This window comes from Coturnix japonica, chromosome 8 (genome assembly GCF_001577835.2).
Source record: "Coturnix japonica isolate 7356 chromosome 8, Coturnix japonica 2.1, whole genome shotgun sequence".
In the NCBI taxonomy this organism is placed as follows: Eukaryota; Metazoa; Chordata; class Aves; order Galliformes; family Phasianidae; genus Coturnix; species Coturnix japonica.
In genome coordinates this window covers 19,520,760-19,537,445 of record NC_029523.1, presented here as the reverse complement: position 1 = coordinate 19,537,445, position 16,686 = coordinate 19,520,760, and positions in this window count along the sequence as shown.

Below are 16,686 nucleotides of genomic sequence, written 5' to 3'. Positions count from 1 at the left end.
AGCTTTTCCAAAACAAAGTTAAAACCAAACCAACCCCCAACAGCCTCACCTCGTTATTAACCTGTCTCTCCACAGCTGGGGCTCCACATTTAAAACCCTTCTAACAGAGACAGAACAAATGATCACTGCACTCATTTATCGTTCCTTGCTCGCTCAAGATTCTGCTTCCCAGCTAAAACACCAGCCTGGTTGAAAGGGAGGCAGAGGACTATGTATAGGAAATGCAGGAGAGCAATTTTCCTGTTAAAGTCTGCATTTAAAGTCTGAGCAAAACTTTGCTCGGTTTTGGTTCGTGACTCCTCCAGATTTATCAGAGGAGGTGGGAAGGGTCAGACCTTCATTGTCCCACATGGAGCTCCACTACACACAGAGTCTGAGTTTCCTTGGCTTTCTACCCCCCTAAGCAGTGAATAGATGTAAAGATAGAGGGACCAAGTGATCAAAGTGTCCTTCTCTAGCTCCACTTCTTGGAGGTTCTTCTTGATAACTCTGTGGGATCAGCCTGAATGCTCTCATTTTGAGTTGGGAGTTACAGCACATGTGTGACTCATGGCCACCAGCCCATATGGCCGTACGGCAGTACAACTCATTTGGCCAACAGCCCAGGCTCTTGACCAAAATCCCCCATGCTATAATGGGATCCAGAGCTGCTTCTTTGTGGCTCTCAGACACTTCTGACTTCTCCTCCTGAATATTAGACCAGCTGTCCCCTAATGACCCTTTGTTAATACCAAAACCTTTGAGAGGGCTCGATCCAATGACCTTCACCACCACTGGCTTGAGGGATGAAGGTCAGGAACCAAACAGAGCAGCAACATCAGGAGATGGCAGGCCTAGGACAGGGGGTGGCCAGGGTGTGTGGGCCTGTTGAGATCACAGGGGGTCTGCAAGGGGGCCCTGCTGCCTGCAACTCTCCCCCTTCCCACCTCAGCAAGATGAATTACTGGGGACAGCTGAGACGGGAGGCAAATGGCATCGTGCTGAAGCTGAACAAGGCCTGTGACTGCATGCTGTGGGATCCTAAATATTTTGAGAGCAAAGGTCAGGAGAACAGGACACTCCTCGGCGATGATTTTCCTCCCGTTCCCGCAGCAGGGACATGGGGCTGCTATGCCTGGAATGACCCCAGGCATCGGGCAGGGCCAGCAGTGGGGCACAGGGTGGTATCCATAGGCAGAACCTCTTTCCTGCAGGCTGTTGCAATGGAAGTATGTATTTGTGATGGACCTGGAGCCAGGAGGAAAGCACCCACCAGGCTGGCCACATCCTCAGTGGGACGTGTTAGGAGCTGATCCACCTCTTCATGTCCTCTTGCTGTCCAGAGCTTCACTGTTGCCAAAATAAACAGTTGGGCATGGCAACACTAACATTTGCTTCCAGCAAACAGGCACTGGGAAAAGAGGCAGCCACGTTATTTTCTGCAGGCTGGTCACAGGGCAGGAGGCAATCTGTTCTGCATGGAATCATGACTTTGTGGCCATAACTGCACACCTCGTATCCTCATCTCCCTCCATGTGGTGGTCCCATCAGCATCTTTTGCCATGCTTTGCCCACCCCGTGGCGATGGTTGGGGTGATGCTGGCAGCTTCTGTATAGCTGGGAGGTAAAGGGCATCTTGGGGAAGGCTGGGGTGAGGGAGCTGATGCTGAGAGCCCCAGGGGCTGCTGGATAATGGGAGGGAACAGTCAGTCTGCTCAGCACAGAAAGTCCTCTGCAGATTTGCAGCTGAGCTGTCAGGCAGATGAGCACAACCAGCTGGTGGGGGGGATGCAGCCCTGTCACTTCTTATCTGCATGGACGTCACCCCAAGGGCTCCTGTCCTCCCCCGGAGGCCACAGGAGATGTGTGAGCAAAAGATGCCAAGGTGTCCCAGAGCAAGCAGACAGCTGTTGGATGTCCAATGGAGAAGCAGAGGACACTGCAGAGGACGGGACAAGGTTTCAATGAGGACACTGACCCCAGAGTGATGTCACAGCCTTTCTTCCACATCCCAGCTCCCTTCTCCCAGCTGGGGATCTGAGAATCAGGTGAAATGTGTGGGTGAAGTGCCAGCATTCCAGGATTTCTCCTGGAGCAATGGCTGAGGACGGAGGGGAGGCCCCAGGAATGTGGTGCCCATTGGTTTTATTCTGGGAGAGATGCCAGAGCTGAGCACAGCTGTTGGAACACGGGCTTTCCTCATGCACAGGCTGTGGTTCCACTGTCCCAGCCCTCTGCCAGGGGGGATTTATCACATGTGCACCCCACACCTTGAAAACTTCATCAGGGTGAAGCGAAAAAGCACCCTGCCACAGCTACATCCCAGATACCTGGGGCTGGGCAGGCATTGCTGCCATGCACATTAGTTGGTGGGATAATTAAGCTTAGTGTGAAAACAAAGGGGATTATTTTGTGATCTTAGCACCAACCAAATTAAGGCATCTGGAATCAACTTCTCGTTATCCCTACAAGTCGAGGGATTGCACAGTTTCAAGCTGAACTGAGTATAAATCAAGTTGCAACTACAATTGCATGTCCATCTGTGGTTACTCACTGCAGGGATGATCAGGATTCTCAACGTGCAACAGGGAAACTGAGGCATGGAGCAGGAAAGCTCCACCTAAGGAGCTGAGCACATCTCAGCAGCACCCATCCTGCCCCATGTCCTGTCCCATGGGCAAAGAGAGTACTGAGGGCACTGTGCTGGCATGCAGGAGCACAGGCAATTGCCTTGAAGCTGCTGGATGCTTCTCCCAGCTGCAGAACAAATTCAATAACAGTAATAAGAGCAATGCCTTTTTAATAGGCACGGGGTGAAAAGAACCCAGAAAGTCAATATTTGTGGACGAAAACAAAATAAGCTGAGCTGTTAGCATGGAGGAATGCAAGGGAGGCCGAGATGTGGACAGGGTAATTATTATTTCATCTGCCAGAGCTGTGGTGCTGCCCGGCTGGAGGGCAGGGGATGCAGATGGGGCAGAACAGAGCCAGTGTTTTCACTGCGGCAGCACCAGGCGCGCGACTGGGGATGGCTCAGCGCTCTGCTCCATCCGCTGGAGGTTCAGCACTGCCCCAGCCCAAGTATTTAATGTCAGCAGCTGGAATGTGCTTAACACAACATTTTACAAGGGAACATTAGTCAAGCATCTGCACTGACAGAGCTGGGCAGTGATAAGAAGCCGGTGCATGGGAGGCAGCTCTGGTTTCAGGAGGAGGGAGGGAGCGTGGGGAAGGAGGGCTTTGCTGGGGGGGGGGGAGACAACGCAGGGCAGAGCTGGGTGTCATTGCCAAGAAAAGGATCCCCATTCTGCTCTCCCCCTGGCTTCTGCATTCACTGTCTCACATTTAATGTGCTGAGAGCCTTTCTTTCAAGCCACCTGCATGGTGAGGTTTGGGAAAAACTGCTCAAAAGCCATTCCCCACCACACTATGGCTCTTGTTTGCAGGACAGTCTTTAGCTATCTGTGGTTATCAGATGTTTTTCATTTTTGCTCCATTGAAGCTGACCATGGCACGGGAGCACCCGCCTCTAAGCAGGGACAGGAAGCCGAGCCACAGCCTGGAAATATCCCAGCAATTGGTTTGGGAACCATTAGTCAGCTTCGCCTGCCACCTGCAAATGGCACCACCCTCCTTCTATTCCTGGAGCAATCCCTGTTCATTAGCCTTCTTGGCCCCCAGGCTTAAAAAAAATCCCCCAGTGTCATGACTCCTTAATAAGATGTCATCTTCAGCCATGACAAACACGAGCGCTTGGTAAATAATAGCCCTGCCACGCAATGTCATGCCTCCCCCATCTGCTGTGGCCATGGCTGTGCTCTCACCTGCTGCCCACTGCTCCCAGCCAGGCCAGTGCCTGCTCACTATGGGGCAGCTGTGTGCTCCTTCCTGGGGTAGCCAGGGGCTTTACAAGGGAGGAAATACATTCAAGCCCATGGGATTGTGCTGACACCTGCACGGCAAAAGGGTGAGTACAGGGCTTCCTCCCCATCCCCTTTATCTCCCTTGTCCATTCCCATTAACCCCTTGGTGCCTCAGTTTACCCACCTGCAAATTGAGACTAATGACCCAGAGTACTGCCATGAGAATGGCTTCTATTTTTCCTTTGCAGGCACTCAGCTCCTGCTCCCCAAAACCTGTGGCCTCTGAGCCATGAAAAGGAAACACCAGTACATCACTATTAAAAGAAAATAATAATAACGGCATGTAATAATTAAAGCTGCTCCTTGGCAGGGGGAGGATTTCTAGCTATACAGTTGGTTAGAAGAGCACATGGAGGCAGATACTACTTCTAGGAGATGGCTTTTTTTTCCTCCACTCCCTTTCCTGTGGAACTTGGGTTACACTGAGTGTGTAGGGGACAGCGGGACGTGGCACTGCTCCTTGCCATGAAAACTAATAGGGCCAAGCCTGCTTTCATCGGGAGTGTAATCAGAGCCCCGGATAATGTTTTAAAAGGCACAGCAGCCTCAAGTGCAAGCAAGGATTTATTAGTGAAAATGAAACCAGTCTGTGAGCCTTATTTTAAGAGCCTGAATGAGGAGGGTGCAGGCAAAGCCTTGGCCACATTGTTGGGTTCACTGTACTTCAACTTAGTGTGTGCACAGGGGTTATGGACCCACAGTTCAGCCCAGATTTGAGGTCCCAGGTTTCTGACCCCATGCCTGCTGGCTGCCCCATTCCAGGTGGCTCAGTGTGCGCTGACAACACCAGGTGGGGGATGCACAAAAAAAGGTGGTCTTGCATCTATCTGTCCTCTGAAGAGAGGAGAAAACTTGCAGAGAAGCGAGCAGCTTTGTTTGCATGGAGCCTGTTGGAGAGGCTTTCCTGGCCTCAGGTGCCCCTGCCATCTGCGCACATAAGAAACCCTTCATAAGGTTCTCATTTCCTCCTTACCTTTTTTATATAGCCCATAATAAGATCCCTAATTTTAATGGACTGCATGGATCTCACTAACAGGAATGGCTCCAGCAAAGACTCTTTAAACCTCTGTTTCAACACGATGGGCAATCTGGCCTCGCTGACCTCCCTGCAGGTGCTGGTAGGGTTTGCCTCCCCCTTGGTTCCCAGGAGCTGCTCAGTGTTGGTGTCCTGCATAGTGCTGGTGGGAATTAGTCTCTCTCCATAAATGCCCATGGAGTTGTACAAGAAAAAATAGAAACATGTCACCACATCAAAGGCCTGGGGCACACAATCAGTGTTGGGATGCAGAAGGATCTGAGCTTGTTTGGCTGGAGGCTGTGAAGGCTCGACCCTGGGAAGCTGCAGGGCACTTGGCCAGGTTGGGCTGTGTGTTAAAATCTAGTGAACCCCATGGTTCAGAGGCAGGGGAGAGTACAGACCAGCCCCTCACTGGGGACGGCAGCACACAGGAGCTACGATATGGTGCTCTGGATGAGGGGGAGTAAAGCCAGGAGGCAGGGATGTATAGAGCACATGTTGAAGGAGCTGCTCTGCTTTCTGACAGCTCCTTTCTCCCAGAGCTCCTGGACAGGAGACAAAACATGATTTCTTGCTCCTTCCATTCAAAGGCGGCTGTGAAAGTCTAATTTATGCTGAACACTTTGGAAAAGAAATAAGCTTGGCTGTGGAACCAAGCACAGCTCCCAGCCAGGAAAACCTTGTATGGGATCAACACGTTTTAACCATGCAAATCGAATTTGGGCCAAACAGAGCCCTGTTTCATGACTTCTGCTTCTCCCTCCCTTGCTTCACAGAGCGAGGCTATCTCTTCCCCATACAAACCCTCACACCCACCCCCTGGGGCAGGGGCACACAGGGATACTGCAGATGACTTCTTTTGTCTTGTTTTCTCTTTTCTTTCCCCTGCAAGGTGCAGCCAAACATGTCACAGCTCCATCTTTCACCGAGATGATTTCCAGCTGCTGAAATATGCTGGATGAGCTCCACCTGCACATGAGCCCATCACTGAAAGCTGTGGCTGAGCAAGATGCAATGCCATGTGACCTCAGCAGCGCGGATGAGTGCTTGGGACACTGGAGAGAGGAATTGCTTTTCTCCGTAGCCAGTAATAAAGCCAGGCAGGTGATCTTTTCTGTCCATCTATTGCTTCTGCAGGTGGGTAGCCTGGGAAGTGGGTTGTGGGAGCAATCTTTGGAGACTGGTTGGAGTTTTTCCAGTCGTGGAATCACAGAATCATTAAGGTTGGAAAAGACCTCGAAGATAATCCAGTCCAGCTGTCAACAAGTGACCACCATGTCTATGCATTTCATAGAATCATGGAGTCAGATTCAGTCAGAGCAATATCAGTGCCCGCTCTGACATCATATATGTGAAGGCAACTCAGCAGCGGCCCCGATGCTTGATGGGGAGGTAAGAGCTCTCATCCTGCCTATATGGTCAGTGGGCATGGTGGGGTGCAGTTGGACTGGATGGCCTTAGAAGTCTTTTCCAACCTTAATAATTCTGTGATCCTATGAAATGCAATGAACACTCTGAGTATGTTCAGAGTGGAGCAGAAATCTAGGGATATTGTGTCCTTGGAGCATTCAGCTCACTGCTAGATGAAACCCTGGGCAAATGCTGGCTCTGGTTTGAGAGCTGCTGGACCAGAGAGCTTCAGAGCTTCCTTCCAACATAAATTATCCTATTGTCTACACCCACAACACTACTGGAAGTGCTCTTGCTTCGTATAGAGTTCAACAAATCCATCTGGGTATCTTTCCTGCTTCTAAATCAGCTGGATCCTATATTTCCCTTATGACTTTATTCCTTAATTCATTTGCCATAATCCTGTAGTATGTGGCTGGAGGAAAAGGAAACGACACAGAAAAGCAAACAGAGAAAAGCAAGCAGTGCCCCCAAGACTAGTATATTACTCCTCTTCTTTCCTGTTTGCCTTCCTGCTGTTCCACTTCCATGCACATCTGTGGGATTTCATCCAACGCTCCAGCATCTCCTCTCCAGCAGTGATGGATGCATAGAAAGAGAGTGTCAGAAATGGTAAGAGCAGAACAGTCCTTTCCCTGCTGCACCCTACCAGCAGCTTCAGGGACATCTGACACTACAGGGCACATCCAGCACTTGCTAATGACCAAGGTTGCCATTTTGGGGCTTGGGGAAGCCCCAGCCCAACCCACATAGGGCCTGGCTGGTGGAGCAGAAGGTGCAGCAGAGGCAGTATTTGGGGATTCCCTGGGAAAAGGTATTTCCCTGCTCCTCATGTAGGGGGCTGCAAGGGACAAGCACCATCCATAGCGCTGCTTGTCTAGTGTGGTTGCAGAGCTGGTTTGTGCCTATTCTCCCTTTTCTTTTTCTCCTGCACTCCTGATCATTGACAAAACCACCTACCATTTCCTTGGCAGGTGCTGGGGCGCTCCCTGCAGTGTGGTGACTCAGCCTGAGCCTCTGTTTACCCACAGAAGTGTAGGAACATAAACTCCATGCATACTCATTACTATGACCTGCCAGTGCCCATGAGAGCCCAGCTTCATGGAATTCCAGGGTACCCAAAGCTCAGGGAGGAGCTGAGCCAACGCCATCCCTCCTGCCCTTTAAATGACATGTGGGGCTGCCTTGGAAAGGATGTTGGTGGAGTTTGGAAATATGTATTTCTCCAATAATCTGAAAACTTCTGCAAATGTTTTCCCTCAGTAGGCCATAGTTGTGGAATTTGGGGACGGCTGCAGCTGCCAGCCGGGCTGAGAGCAGAGGGTGGAAAGCCAGGCCAAATGCAATAATGCCTGGACAATGAAGGGATCTGAAGGGGTTCAAGAGTAGGAAAGGACTTTCTTTTTTGTCTCCTTGGTGTCATTTCTTTATTAATATTCACATGTCAGAACCAGCAAAACACACATCCAGATCATGCGAGGGATCTTTTTCTCCTTACTTGGGCAGCAGAACATCCCAGCAAGACAACTGGGATAACAAAGAAATGTGCCAAGCCCACCTCACCGACAAGGAGAAGCAAAAACACTGCTTATTTAAAACATGTGTATGAACAGAGGGGCTCTTTCCTTCGTATATCATGGAGGAGGATGAAACCTGCCTGGAGCACCAGGCTGCCCCAGCCTTGGGGCCACCCACTGGCACCCCACCATCACTCCCACCTTTCTGCCCCTGGGAAACTGCTTCCTCCCTCCCTGTCCTCCACTTTCAGATGCATTTAAAAGGTTGAAGCCCTGATCTTTAAGTTGCAGGGATGTAATGTGGGTGCTTCAGTTCAAGGAGGGTGACATGGGGCTGCAGGAGATAACAGGAGACAGAAGGTCTTCTCAATAGCTCAGAAGGCAGAGCCAAGCCCTTCAAACAAAAGCCCTTGAGGGAGAAGAGAGGATCTTCCCTCAAGTGTCAGCACATTTCAGCAGTTTATAAACACTGACGTCCTCCCTGTGCCAGAGCCCCACCAGCCCGGCTGTGTCCTTACCCAGGGAAAGGCAGAGTCCAGCCCCAGGCGTATATGAAGCATTGGGGCTGGTGCTGCTAGTTTCCATTGGGGTCTCAGACCAGGTTCCCTCTGGATCAACTTCCTGCTTAAATCAAGGAGACGCCCCAAAATGCATGCAAGGTGTTGGGGCTGCTGGTTTTATTCCTTCTGTTCCAGGAAGAATGGGAACATCCTGAGAGGAGAATCCAAGTCTGTGTAAGGGGAAGCATATCCCCCCTGGAGATCCTTTTGGGTATCCCAGGACCGACTTTTGGAGCAAGGAAACCCCAAACCAGGGAGTGACAGCATGGCTTTATGCCCCACAGTATGGCTGGAGGGTGGCAGAAAGCGAGTGGGAAATGGTACGTGTAAGTGAGGGGGGAGCAGTGTTTGGGGTCGCTACCGCCGTGCTCTCCAAGCCACGCACAGGAGTTTTATACGGAGAGTCTGCAAAAGCCATTAGGACTTTTGTGCCGGGGCACTAGGAAAGCAACGCAGACACCACTCACTTTTCTAAATAAACATTAGTCTTAAAAAGTTTGCACTGCTGACCCCCGCAGCTCTGATTACTTGTAATTCTCCGAACCACGTTTTAAGACTTCAATTTTTCCTTCTTTTTTTTTCTCTTTTCCACTGGGGTGGGGGCAGGATTTGGTCCCTTCCTCCCCACATCCACACCACAGCTGTGCTGTTAGTGCTATGTTTTCCACTCCGGCTCTCCATATCCAACACCCCGGGCAGCTCCTCACTTCCACATCCCCTCTGCATGCCCATCTCCCTCCGTATTCCCCAGGAAAATCTTTTTCTTTATTTTTTTTTTCCTTCTTTCGTTTTATGGAAGGAGCCAGACCACCGTGGGGAGAGATGTCCATCCCTTTTGGAGCTGCAGCTCCGTCCGTACAGCTCTATGCCCCCCCCTCCTCGGCTCACCTCATCTCCCCCCCCACACACACACATCACCCTCTCTCCTCCCTGTCCCCATAGCCCCGAGCGGCCGCATCCCTCGCAAAGCGGCGGAGGCAGCTGCAGCGAGGTATCATCAGGATAATTGGAAGGGTCACATGTTAAACTCTCGCTGTTGTTCGCGGTAATGTAGCTGTGTCCCTCGGTTGCACATTTACCGATTTCTCTCAAACCAACCATTGTCACAAGGTTCACTCCAGGAGGAGTGATCCGATGGGTTACCACGGCAACTATAATGACATTAAAAGAGAGGCGGCAGCCGCAGCCCACAACCCCCCCCCGCCCTCCCCCCTTCAGCGGGCACCGAACGGAGGGGAATCGGCGCCCCCAGGGGTGTCTTCTCCATCACCCCCACCTCAAATCCCAGGAGCGGCCACAGCCGCACCGCTCCGGCCCCATAAAGAGTAGTGGGAAGCGGACCCCCCCGTTTGCACACAAAGCCGAGAGGGGCCTTCGGGTCTCTTTCCATCTTCCCGAGGAAAACGGCCGAAGGGAAAATAAAACAGTCCCTCCTTCGGACCAACGAGGAGAAAGTAAAGAAAATGATCCTCGGCGTTCTTTATTTTCTTTTCTATGAGCAAGGAAACGGTACAGCTGTGCCGGAATGAACACCCCCCCCACCCCCTCCGCGGCACCTGCGGTGGGAGTCCCTTCGTCGGGTCGACCCCGCGCTGCGAGTCGCCGTTCTCCGGGTTCTTTCGTGGGGAAACGTCCGTTTCCGATGTGTTCGCCGAAGGAGCTTCTTCGGTTGCTACGAGGTTTCGCATTCCTCCCCCCCCAACCCTCCATCGAAACCAGGGTGAAAAGAGATGTTTGAGAAAAGAGCGGCGTTCCCGAGGCAAAGCACCTTTCCCTCGCAGGGAATATTTGCTATCTGTTGTGTCCCGGACGCATAAAACAGCTCGACAGTAGAATACTGCGCTAAAGCAGAAAGAAAACTGTGGGAGCAGCAGTTCTGATAGGGGCCGGCTCTGCCTGGGGCCCCACTGCGGGTATTTTGCCTAAAGGGGAAAGCTCTGCCCCGGCAGCGGCAGCAGCGCCTTTAGTCTGGTGCCGAGATTTCAGTGCCTCGCTCCGCACGCTGCCCCAATATTTCCTTCTGCGTCTCCCAGCGGGGCCGGGGAGCGATTCTTTCCCATCCGACTCCCGAAAAAACACCATTTCCCCGGGAGCCTCCAAGCAAAAAGGAGGAGAAGATGAACTCAAGCTGTGTTTTCATTTCCTCTCCACCTTGTGCCCGACACCTGCCCTCGGGCCGGGGGCGAGCCCACCTCCGGGCAGAGCCTGGGGGCTGCTGCCCACCTCCCTGAGCGAAGGGAGCATCTCAGCGCTGCTCCTCCGACTATTCCACTTTCCGAGCTGGTTCTGCTCCCTCGCTTAGCGGGGATTTCGGCTCAAAGCAGCCCGGAGCCGTGCATGGGCTGTTTGTGGCGGCTGAGAGCTCGGGGCTGCGGGATCTAATGGGACACCGCTTGGATCCTGGCTCCCTGAGGCTGCACCCTGCTGCTGGGCTGGCCCCAGGCCTCTTATGGCACAGCCTTCAGTCCTAAGGCCACCGAGAGAGCCTCGGCTTCCCCACCTCTGCATCTACAGAAAGCATTTGGGTATGAGGGGGAAACACCTGGGGTGCATTTTCACTGTGGCTAAGGGAGAGGTTTCTCCCGCTGATGACTGTTCCATCTCCGATTCTGGGCGCAAGACACAGCAATAGGGACACAGCAGTAGAGACGCACGCAGGCGGGGCTGAGCTCGCTGCAACCTCCAGAAGGGCAGGAATGTCCCTTTCGGCCACTTCCCGAGCTCAAGAGCCATCAGAACCGTCCCTATGAAGCGATCCTCTTGGCACTGGCTTATAGAAAGAGATAGAGGGAGCAGGAGTATGCCCGAGGAGAGCTGTGAGCTCTGCGTGGTAGTGGTAGGGAAACGAAAATAAAACTGAATCAAAAAGAAGGTGAGAAAGAGAAAGGTGAGAAAGGAAATTATCCTCCTTCTGAAACCTGTCAGATTTCTTTGGAGAGAGTGGAGAGGGAGAGAGGCCTTTCCACCAGGGTGGATAAATTTACTCGTGTCCCACATGACCGAGGGTGGGGGCACTTGGGGGAGGGGGGGGGGAAGAGAAAGGTCATGGGACTGGGATTTGAGATGTAAGTCACAGAGGAGACGAGGATTTCAGTGCCCTGATAGGCGTGAGGTGGCAGCGGCCTCGGGTTATGCAAAAGAAGCAATTGAGCCAATATAACAGATAAAATATAATAAATAAAATAAAATAAAAAGAAAAAGAAGAAGTAGAAGAAGAAAAGAAAAGAGAAAAAGAAGAAAAGAAAAAGAGCATTTAAAAATAACCAGAGGAAAACCCTGGGGGTTCAGCTATTAGAAGGGGCTGTTTGGGAGTCACAGCTCCAGGAGGGCACAGCTGGCACACCCCGCACCAGCCGAGCAGCACTTCGTTGTGCCCGTCCCCTTGTCCCAATGTCCCCTTGTCCCAACGTCCCCACATCCTCCCGCTGCGGGTGGTCCGGGTAGAAAGACCCCCGCATTTTGTTCTCCATCCCCACGTGGAGGAAATTTTCCCTTCTCCACCAAGTTGGCTTAAATTTAAAGAAGAATCGGCGCCCCCCCCCGCCCCCCCATAGCGCCTCGGTTCTGTCCTCAGCGTGAGTGTTCCCAACCGGCATCCCGAGCACGGAGGTCACACCGTATTTCCTACCCCGAGGCTCTGCCCCCGAACCATTCCCTCCTCTCGGGGTACAACGGGGGGGGGAGGGCGAAATGTGTTCCCACCTGGGGCAGAACTCAACGGGGATCCCATCGCCGCCCCCCGTCCAAAGGGATGCGGGGACAGCGGAGGATGCTGAGTCCCAACAGAGCCACCGCCGGCTCTGAAATGAGATCGAAACAGCGCAGTCTCTCCCTCCGTTTCCCTTCACAGTGATTCCCCGGGGAGGGTGGTGAAGGGCCGAGTACAGCCGCTCCGAGGGGTCGGAAGGGGGAGGGTCGGGGGCTCCTCTACCCGCAGGTGATGCCGTCCAGTGGGAAATAGAAAATCCAGATTCCCACCGATTTTGCGGGGTGCGCGTTGGGGATAAGCGCGGTGCTGAGCCCGGCATAAGGCTCCCAGTGTTGAGTTTTAACGGGGGAATACGGGGATGGCTGAGGCTCGATGGGATTGACGAGGAGAAAAAGAAGAAAAAAGGGAAAAGAAAGAAAGAAAAAAAAAAGTGGAATTTCTGTGTATTTTGCGGGAATTAAAGGAATCGCCGCTGTTGGTTTAACGCGTTTCAAATCCCCGGCACTAACGAATGAGGAATGTCGTTTCACTTAAAAGGCGACTTAAAGCGGGGACATCGAAATCTAATCGGAACGGACAACGACGGCCCCAAAAAGCGTTTCTCTGCCTCCCACTATTTCAGAACCCGACCATCGGTTTTCAGAAACGAGCCGGAGGAGAGGGGAGGGGGGAATGGAGAAAAGCAGCGGATGAGTCATTGTAACGATCGCGATGCTCCGATCCAGAGATTCGCCGTAGGAACGGTCGCACCAACTCACGATACAGTTCGGGCCCCAACCCGACCCCCCAGCACAGCGAGAACCTCTGCGGCACACGGGTGGGATGGCTATCATTCACTCTGCATCCATACCGCTACATTTTACACAGCCCAGTGCACAGGGAGCGCTCTCCGGGCTGCGCGGCCGAACCGAACCGAGCCAGGCCGGGTTAACACCTTACAGGTGCATCCCTGGTTCTGCCCCTAGGGGAGCATCCGGGCCGCTCACATTTACACCTGAACGAGGGTTGGAAGTGAGCGATCAGCCCCCACCGGGAGTGATTTCTGCCCTTCCCGGCTCGCAGCATCACCTGTTGCTGTCATAGGCTCGGGAAATGGGAGTGCTTTATTTAACAACAAAATGAATTCTGATGGGGACTGCTCTGCGCTGTGATGCTGTGACCCCCCCCGGGCGCGAGCAGACCCGGAGCGGTAACAAGGAGCCCGAGGAGGGGCACAGTCTTTCCTGGGGCTGTTCCTACTGCATTCGGCTGATGGCAAACGGGGGGCACATGAGCCCTGGGGGGAACCGGCGGCCCGGGGCAGTTCGCCTCTCCGACGCCCTATGGGAAAGGAGCAGCGGGGCTCGGGGGCCCCGGACTAAAGGAGGCAGACCTCCCCTCCCCCTGCGGGCGATCCCCGCAGCTCCGACGGAGGGGGCAACGATGGGAACACGCTGGAGAGAGCAGCAGAGCAGCTCTCTATGAAGTGGAGGGAGAGACAGAAGAGGAAGGAAAAAATAAAGAGGGAAGAAAGGAAAAGAGAAAGAAAAAGGGAAAGAGGGATGAATGAAAAAGAGAGAGGGGAAGAGAGAGGAGGGAGGGTAAATTAGGAGAGAAAGAAAAGCAGAAAGAAATGAAGCGATAAAGTGAAAGAACAGAAAGAAAAGGAGAGAAGGAAACTGAGAAAGAAGGAAGAGAAGAGAAGAGAAGAGAAGAGAAGAGAAGAGAAGAGAAGAGAAGAGAAGAGAAGAGAAGAGAAGAGAAGAGAAGAGAAGAGAAAGGAGAAGGAAGAAAGAGACGAAGAAATAAAGAGGCAGAAAGAAAGAGATGGAGGAAGAGAGGAGGAAGTGAGAAAGAAAGAGGAAGGAAAAAGAGAGAGAGAAAGTGACAAAAAGAAAGATAAATAAGGAAGGAAAGAAAGAAAGGAAAGAAAGGAAGAAGGGAAGAAAGAATGAGGGAGAGAGAGAGAGAGAGAAGAAAAGAACTACTGAGAGACCGAGAAAGAGAAAAGGAAAGTGAAGGAGAGCGGGTTGCCCGGGCTGCTCTTTCCGAGCTCCCCCGCTGCATCCCGGCCCCGGCCGCTCCCCTCGAGCCGGGCAGACGGAGAAGAGAGATCGTGGGCCCTGAGTATCTCCAGGATCATTTCAAAAACACGAACTTAGTTTCCAAAGCAGTTTTTCCTGCGGCTAATGCGTCTGAGAGAGCTCCTCCCGCCATCCTCGCAATTATTGAGAACCTTGTTTCCAACAATTTCTGACCCGAGGAAGGATAGAAACGAAAGGGAGACGGGAAGGGAAAGGAGGTGCCTGTGGGAAGTTGTTTCGCAAAGTTAGGAGGCAGGAAAGTGATTTCGGAGCGGACGCTGGGATTAGGGGGGTACTGGACGTTATCATTAAATCTTAAATGCACCGTGAAAACGGGAATTTCTCCGGAGTCACAGGGAAACGGCCGCGGGGAAAGCAGCGAGCCGGTGACTGATGCTCGTGGTGCTTAAGGGCAGTTTCTGCAAGCCAAGTAGATACATTTTCGTTCGGGGCTGCGAAGGAATAGAAAGCGAAAAGCTTAAAAATAAAGCTTAAAAATAAAATAATAAAATTAAATAAAATATCTACCGAGGAAAGGAACAAATGGTAAGGAACGAAGCCCTGATCGCCCTTTCCCAATTCCTGAAAGCTGCAGTGAAGGGCTGCAGAAGGGCCCGCAGCCCGCAGTGGGATTTACCCGTGGGGGGCACAGACGCTGCGGGTCCCGCTGTGCTCGGCGGGTTTGGGTAAAGGAGAGAGAAATGAGAGCGTGTCCCGGGGGTGGTCCGGGCCGGATCGTGCTGTGTTGCCTCGAAACACCCATCTCCGGATCCATCCTGCCCGCTCCGTCGCTCAAACACGAGAAACTACAGCGGAACGAACGCGCGGAGCATCGGGGCTCGTTGCAAGCCCTTAGTTTGGCATATAGAAAGGAGGGCACGTGTTAAAAAATCAAATCAAATCCGCACACAGATGTGTGGAGGTGGAAGACGCATCTCCCCCCCACACCCCCGCAGCCTGGCCCGGGATTGCACACCGAGCAACGCGGGGAAAAGGAAACATCCCAAAGCAGCAGCGAAGGATCGGGCCCTGCGGTGAGTGCGGAGCCGCTGCGGGTCCCGCAAAACAACCCCGAGAGCGGCAGCGAGAAGTGGAAGGATTCGCCTCCATCCTACGAAGGAGAGGGGAGGGAAATGCCGGGTCGCATTTTTGGCCAGGGACCCCCGAGCAGCGAGTGCAACAGCTAATTATTTTCTTTTCAGTGCTCGGTTATTGCCGGTGTCCTCCACGCCTCCCCCAATAAATAAATAAAAGCCTCCTTTAGGCAGCGAGGCGTGAAAAATGAGCCTCGCTGAACGCTTAAAAATAATGTCCCGTGAAGATCGCGGCTGTGGAGCCAGCCAGCCCCGTCATTAGGAGCCATTATCCGTCCCGCCTCGCCGAGACATTATTCCTCCCGGCCCGGGGGCTCCGGGCCCCCCAGGAGCCGCTCCGAGCCCTTCCCCACCGCCTCCGCTCCGGGCGACTCCGGGGTGGGGGCGGTTCGGGGCCATCCCCGGCGATCCCCCGCTCAGCGCGGATGTTTGCAGGCGGTGGGGGTTGGATGGGGAGAGGGGACACGGTGCTTTGAGGGACGGGGGGGGGGGGGGGGGAGGGGGGGGATTTAAGGGGATGAAAAGCAAACGCCGTCTGAAGTTAGAGACGCCCACAAAACCCACAAAACAAGGAGAGGAACGAGGAACGCTTTCCAGCCCCAGCACCGGGGGAAGGGGTCCCTCCGGGGAAACAGCGCTTCCCCGTAGAGATTCCCCCCCCCTCCCGCTCCCCGCAGCGCAGCGGACCACCGGCCTGGAGAACCCCCAGCGGGGGCTGCAGGGCGAGACGCGGCGTTCAGTACGCACGGGCTCCGGCTGCCGTTTTCTACCCCATCCTCTCCTTCTAAGCACATCTACCGCACTCGCTTAGCAAAGCAACAGCAACAAGAAAACAATACAATTATTGTTTGTTTTTTTTTAATCGCTACTTTATATTTAAAGGTTTTCTCCATCCCTCCCTTCCAGACACAGAGCAGCCCCCAGCCCCAGCGCGCACCGCTTTCTTCCCTCCGCTCCCGTGCGCTCAAAGCGGGTTCGGCTATTAAAGGCTGAACAAAGCTCGCCGAGAGCAGCGATCAGCGCGTTTTAACTTCATCAAAGACTTCGGGGAGAGGGAGAGGAGGGGTCTGGCACCTTCCAGTAATGAGCTTGTCAGGAACACCCCCGCCAGAGCAATTGAACAATTTGCGCGCAGCAAAAGAAAAAGGAGCCGGGAGGGAGGGAGGAAGGGGAAATGCTACAAAAGCCCCTTCAATTTCCAACCATGTGCTTGGCAATCTGGAAAATAGATTCATTGGCCTCCTCTTTTCTCCCATGTCGAGTCTTGTAGCCCCTTTTGTAGGAGCTGGACATGAAAGGGAGACAACCAAGTGCCGGACACGAAGATCGCTTTTCAAAAGCAAATGTGTGTGAAGCGGAGATGTGAGACCGCTCGCTGCGGGGAGGCGGCACGTTCGGGAACAACATCAACAA